Below are 6,958 nucleotides of genomic sequence, written 5' to 3'. Positions count from 1 at the left end.
ACTTGAATTCAAATCTTAGCTCTGTCACTACTTACATGTGGCCTTAGGCAAGTCACTTAATTTCTTTGGGCCTCAATTTTCTCATCAGTAAAATAGAGAGGCTTGGCGCGTTGCACCTTGCCTCCATCACTTACTAGCTTTGTGACCTTGGGCAAGTCCATGGATCATAAGTTCCTTCATTTTACAGATGATTTGGAGGGCTAAGGGACATTGGGAAAGGGTCTATTTGCCCTATATATTTAATAATATTATCTCCCATTTATATGTAAAATAATTTTATCATTAAAAAAATTGTTTCAAATCTCTCCCTCCCTTATTTCTACCCTCCCTGCCTTTCTCCTCCCTGAGATGGTAAGCAATCTCATGTAGATTTTACATGTTTTACCCTATATTTTGGATAAGATTTATAATTAGCATTTAGCACAATGCACATAGTAAGTGCTTAATAAATGTTTGTTTATCGAAGACTTGGGTTTAAAGGCTTCCTCCTTCACTGACTAGCTTTGTGACCTTGGGCAAGTCGATGGATCATAAGTCCCTTCATTTTACAGATGATTTGGAGGGCTAGGGAATGTTGGAAAAGGGTCTGTTTGCCATATATATATATTTATATTTATATATTAAATATACATTCAATATTATCCCCCAATTTTATGTAAAAATAAATTTATCATTTAAAAAAACTCTGAGTTTCAAATTCTCTCCCTCCCTTATTTCCTTTCCCTTCTCTGAGAAGAGGATCAATCTAATGTCAATTTTACATGTTTTACCTTACATTTTGGACAAGATTTATAATTAGCATTTAGCACAATGCACATAGTAAGTGCTTAATAAATGTTTATTGACTAATGGATTGATGAAGTAGTAAAGACTTGGGTTTAAACTCTTCCTCTATCATTTATTAGCTTTGTGGCCTTGGGAAAGTCAATGGATCATCAATCTCCAGATTCAAGTCTAAATGGGCCATTTTCCAACCCTCCAACTCTTTTTCAGCAGAGGAAGATAAATAAGTATCCAATTCAAAAACTGCCCTTAGTTGGACTATTGTTTGTTGAATGCTTTGCAAGGGAACATAATTTTCCAAGTATTTTCTCCTCTATATGGCAACCAGGCAGGCCATTGGAAGTCACCAGGTGGATTTATGTGTGGGCTCCCCGGAGTTAAAGTTCCAAGGACCCATGGCCATGAGTGATCACTTCCATCCCCACAAATAACCGGACAGTTATAGATCATATAATTCCTTCTAATAAAATGGAATTGTAGATCATTCATAGTTCTTTAAGCTTTAGAAAGAATTTTTAATAAATGTTTGTCAAGTTGAATTCCTTGTTTTTTCTCTGTTCTTTAACTAGACCTTTGCTTTCTCAGAGTTTGTGTATTTGTGTGTGGGTGAGTGTGTGTGTGCATTGTCCCTCCTAAAGAGAATATTTGCTCCTGGTGTGTTTATGTTCTTGTTGTATTTCCCCATCTATTCTGTTTGCCTTAATTTCTGTAGTCTTTGCAAACAGTAGAAATTATCAGAAGCAGCCTAATTACACTGCATGGGAGTGAATCACACAGACACATTTGATTTTTCTGTCAAACACATCGTTTCAGCCTTGCTGAGCAGGAAGGGAGTAAAAAAATGTGGAATGGAGGCCTCCTTGAATTTCAGGCCTGGCTGCAATTGGATGCATGCTGTCCCCAAGTCTTTGGTGCAGCCAGCTAGATCAGGTTCTTGTTACATTAGGAACAAGGTAGGCTACCCTTCTACTGTCAGCACTAGACCAAATGGTGTCCAAGCATCTCTTCAAGGGGTTGACCAATTCTGTCCTATCTGCCAAAGGGGGCCCGGGAAATGATTGTTAAGGAGCCACTGCCCATGATAGCGAGTGGATGGAAGCCATTCATGCTACCGTTCCATTCCTTATGGCCATAAGCTCCGAAGAGAAGGTGTCTTCAGTGCTAGGGGCCTGAAGGGTGGGAATTTGTTTTTCTTTGGATCTCCAGACTCTGGCTGTGCTGATGGGGGGGAGCTGGGTTGCTGATGTCTCACTGTAGGCCAACGTGGGCATGAAAGAAAATATGGCATGATGCTTTCAGACAGGTTGCCAATCTTTGATCGATTTTATAAGTGTAACCCAGATAATCTGTTTGTTCATCCAGCAGATTCATGATTGTTTGTCCTATGGCTTCTGACCAGTTTTTAAGGATGCAGTCAATCAGTCAACAAGTATTCATTAAGAGATTACTATGTGCCAGTCATAGCATTGTGCAAGAGTATAAGAATATGTTTCTGTAAATAATGATTTCAGCAGGTCATTTATTTTAATTTTTCCTTCTTATGTGTTGTTTTTTTTAAAACCCTTACCATCTGTCCTATAATCAAAACTAAGTATTGGTGCCAAGGCAGAAGAATGGTAAAGGATAGGCAATGGAGATTAAGTGACTTGTCCAGGGTCACAGAGCTAGGAAGTGTCTGAGGTCAGATTTGAACTCAGGTCCTCCCATCTCTAGATCTGGCTCTCAATTTACTGAGTCACATAGCTGTCCCTTACTCATGTAGTTTAAATTCAGCTTCATTTTGGTTCTATGAAAATCCTCATTCTTCAGTTCTCACTTCAACTTCCCACCACCATTGAGAAAATCCCTAAAGTTGACCTATAAATCTTGCTGAGTTGGCTGGCTTCTTTTTTCAGTTCGAAAAATTGTATGACTCTGGACAAGTCACTTAACCAGGATTGTTTATCCCACTCTTCCCTCTTAAGTGTTGTTACTAAGACAGAAAGTAAGGGTTTAAAAGAAAGAAAAGAAAGACTGATTGGCAGAGAGAAAAGAACTCAAGTTGGAGACAGTAGACATGGGTTTATATCTTACTATATACACTTGGGTCTGTGATCATCCATTCATTTAACTCTCAGTACCAAGGTTTCCTCATCTGTAAAATGTGGGTGAAATTGCAGATCTCCTCATTCAAATAATTGCTATAAGGAAAGTATTTCCAAACTTCAAGGGTACAAAATAAATATGAGTTATTTTTTGATCCCAGGCATCATCATGACCTAAAGAGCACTGGGAGTTTTCAATGGGTCCAAAATAATTTCAATTTTCCAAGGAAACTTACACTATATTATTCTGGCCATATACTTTCCCCAGAAGAATTAGTTTAAGGGAAGAGACCAGTCTCTGGGCATTTTGAAATACTTGGTTTTCCTTTTGGAACTTTACTTCCTGATTATCAGTGCTCAAATTGGAATTTCCATCCCTCTACACAAGTTAGAATCACTCTCCTTTATATTAGAAGATAAAGCTACTTATTGCTTTCTCTGATTTTAGAAGAAGCTGACTTTGGGTAAACTGCAGAAAGGTATATGTTTACTCTTTTTTTTTAATTATTTTTTAAACCCTTAACTTCTGTGTATTGACTTATAGGTGGAAATATTATGTAAATATCAGTTATTATTTAAAGGTATTTATTGACAGCAAAGTCCACTAGTAGATAGATGGATAAAGGATTTATTAAGTGCTATGGTGCCAGACATTGTCTTATGCATCACAGATAAAATTGTACATGCAGGCAGGACAATCCTTTTCCTTCACATTTCAGATTGGTGTTCAGAGTAAAGCCTTTGAAATGAAAAGGCATCACAGGCAAAGCCACATAAAACCTTCCAGTCATGGCCAAATAGTCCAATCCATGTGGGATAGATGAGAAGAAAGGGAGGAGAGTTCAGGGGAAGAATAACAAAAGCCCATAGAGTTGGATTTGGAGTAATAAGAGGCACTGGGTTCAAATCACAGCTCAACTAATACCTGAGTAACCTTGGCCAACTTCACTTCACTGGGCTTCAGTTTTCTCAACTGAAAAATGAATGAATGGAACAATATTAATTTAATGTCTTCCATATGCCCACTATGAGAGGCAGCATGGTATAGTGGATAGAGACCTCGTCTTGAAGCCAAGACCTGAATTCAAGTCCTGTTTCTGATAGACAGGCTCCAGAAAACCAGGATTTACATGCATCTTGCCACATGCCGTCTTCCCTCTGCCACCTTTGCACTGACTTTCATCCTCTTTCTCTTGTCTAGCTAGATATTCATGAGATATATCAGTTTCTACTTACCCAACAATCAAGACAGTTCAGAAGAATCCCAAAGCTGAGTGGATTCTTTCACTCAGGCTTGGGGTAATTATCTCTGAGGGTCTCACCAAGAGGGTGAAGGGAGGGGCAATGACAAGGAAGATGGCAAAATGCCTGGGTAGCCCTAGTTCCCTGGTAGATCAGATGACCTTAAAGTTCCCTCCTAATCTCCAAAGCTATCATCCTATGATATTAATTTTAGATTCTTTGAAAGCAGAAGTGAATGGAGAACTTGAAAATAATGAGGAAGCCAAGCCAAACAGGGTGACTTCATTTTCTTCTCTCACAGAGTGATTTTTCCTTTGGATCTCATTCACACTTGATGAAGGTGAATAAGGAACAAGTATCACTGAGGGAGGGAAGGTCTCAGAAAAGTGAAGAACTTAAAGGATGCCTCATGCATATTCTCCCTTCTCTTTCCTCTTCTCTGCCCCACCTCCTCTGGACCTCAGGGTACTCTCACAAAATTAATTTGGTAACTGTTGACCAAGAAGAAATAAGATGAGAGCCTTCCATTTAAATGTAAACAGATCAAGGCTATGACCTCTGATTCTGAAAGTGAAGGCAGTGAAGAAAAAAAAGAAGGAGGAAGTATAATGTACTTGAAGGTGGAAAAAAAGGGTCATTTGATTAAAGCTTTTAAATGCAACCATCCTGAGTCAGAAGCAGCATGGTGACCTTCTTCTAAGTTCCAAGGAGATACTAGGACTGGCCTATTTGCAAAACAGGACTGGGATGGCATGAGCTTGCTCATTGACCTTGACAGAAGCATTCTGCAGAACTTTCACATTTCATCGACTGGCAAGTTCCACAGACTAAATAAATACAGTTTAAAAACTAAAGACCTCCTGGTATATAGAGTTGAATAGATTTCCACCCAGCATAGGAATGCTCTCCAAATACTTAGCCAGTTGTTTGTCAGTCACAGAGCTAGGACAGTGAGATTTGCTTCAGTGCCAGCTAGAGAGACTAAGTCAAGCTGGGACTTTCCTCGAGTAAAAACAAGACATTAGAAGAAGGTAAATGAGTGGATGTGGCAGAGGAGAAGCCAAGAAGAGTGAGAAGTCCTGCTACAAGGCCCCGTTCCTGGTTAGTACCAGACATATTAAAAACCTCCTTCCCTTTCATTCATTCCCCAGGATCTCCTTGCTTTCCAAGGCAGAGTGGGCTGGGATTGCTGTGTCACATTCTGGCAGGCTGGACCTCCTGAGTTATGCAAGGAGGGAGAGCAGTGCAAGAATAGAAGGAGAGGAGATTTAAACCCACTGAGATCAGCAAAAACTGAAATTTAAGAAATTTGAGAAAAAAAATTTTAAAGGGGCCAGAAGAAAAATCCATTTTTGCTCCTTTGTTCACCTTCCCTTTCTCCTTGAAAGGGGTCTGGGAAGAGAATGAGGTTGAAGAAAGATTAAGAAATTCTTGAATGATAATAGCTGGTTATGAGAATGGTCTGGGGACAGCAAGTTATCTGTAGGAAGAAAGCCAGTATTTTGGTTGTAAGTATTTGATCTAGCAATATTGTTGGTTTGGAAGGATTGCCTTTGGAAATGCAGCATTATCTCCATGAGTCCTTTTCCTTAATGTCACCAGGATGAACCAAGGTAATGTGTGTATACAAAATTCTTAGACATGCCTTTTGGTGGGAGAGGGGAAGATTCTTCAGACTGACCCTACCCACTGCACTTAGGTAACAATCCTGAAATATATTGTTCATCCTTGCTAATTATTGGCTCAGATATTTGAAAAAAGTATATGTTTTTGTAAGAGAAAAGGCTTGAATCTTCCTTCTTGGATATTTGTGTGTGTGTGTGTGTGTGTGTGTGTTTAAATTCTGTTTAGAGCATTGAAAAATGGTTTTCAGCACCATAACATCACATATTTAGGAAAAAAATACTTTCTCTGGGAAAACAAATTTGCAATAGTGCCCAAAGCAGGAAGATGCTTGTCATGGAGAGAGCCCCTGCCACTTAGAAATCCTCTCTCTACCCAAGAATTCCCAGGTGCTCCCTGCTGGGCACTAATCTAATCCCTTCTGAGGTTTGATAATTTAATTGTGTAATGGTCCACACCTGAGACATTCACCCAGCTATCTCCAAGGATATTACCTGGCTTAAAAGAAAGACTAATAAGAGTATTAAGGCAGGGCCTTAGACATTTAAAGCTTTTACCAAGGCCCAAACATCTGAGTCAACCCCAGAGAGCTCTGGGTTAAAAAAAAAAACAACAAACAAACAAAACAACAATCCCAAATCAACACCACCACACACCAAGTTTGAAAAAGTGACAAGAAGTAATTAAAGTCTTTTCTAAGTGGCTCTGAAAAATGTATTTTGTCCTTGTAAATTAAATACTCTAGTCTAAGTTTATAGTAGTGATTCCCCAAACATCTATTATTCACACCAGCAGGACAGATGGTAAGTCACTGGAAGATTTATAGAAACTAAAAGACTTCCCGTGTGAAAGGTTAATGAAAGTGTAATTTGAATCATGAAATCTTTATGTGTAGTGTTCAATTTACACGGAAGGCTCATTGTGGATGCATTCAGTTCTCCCTGTGTCTGCTGATGTCACTATTGGTTAGACATTGAAATGGGTGGAGCTAGTCCCTTTTTTTTTTTTTGGCATGTATTTCTTTAAAATATATAAAAAAAAATCTCTATCTCTCTTTCTCTCACACACTCACTCACTCTCTCACTCTCCCCCCTCCTTTCTTCTCTTTGCTCTCTTCCTCCTTTCTCCTTCTCCTTCCATCCCTTTCTCCCTCCCCCTCTCTTTTCCCTCTCCTCTCTTCTTTTCCTTTTCTCTCTCTCCCTCCTTCTTTCTCATCCTTCAATCTC

The sequence above is a fragment of the Gracilinanus agilis genome, chromosome 2, assembly GCF_016433145.1.
Source record: "Gracilinanus agilis isolate LMUSP501 chromosome 2, AgileGrace, whole genome shotgun sequence".
NCBI lineage: Eukaryota > Metazoa > Chordata > Mammalia > Didelphimorphia > Didelphidae > Gracilinanus > Gracilinanus agilis.
This window is presented reverse-complemented; position numbering follows the sequence as displayed.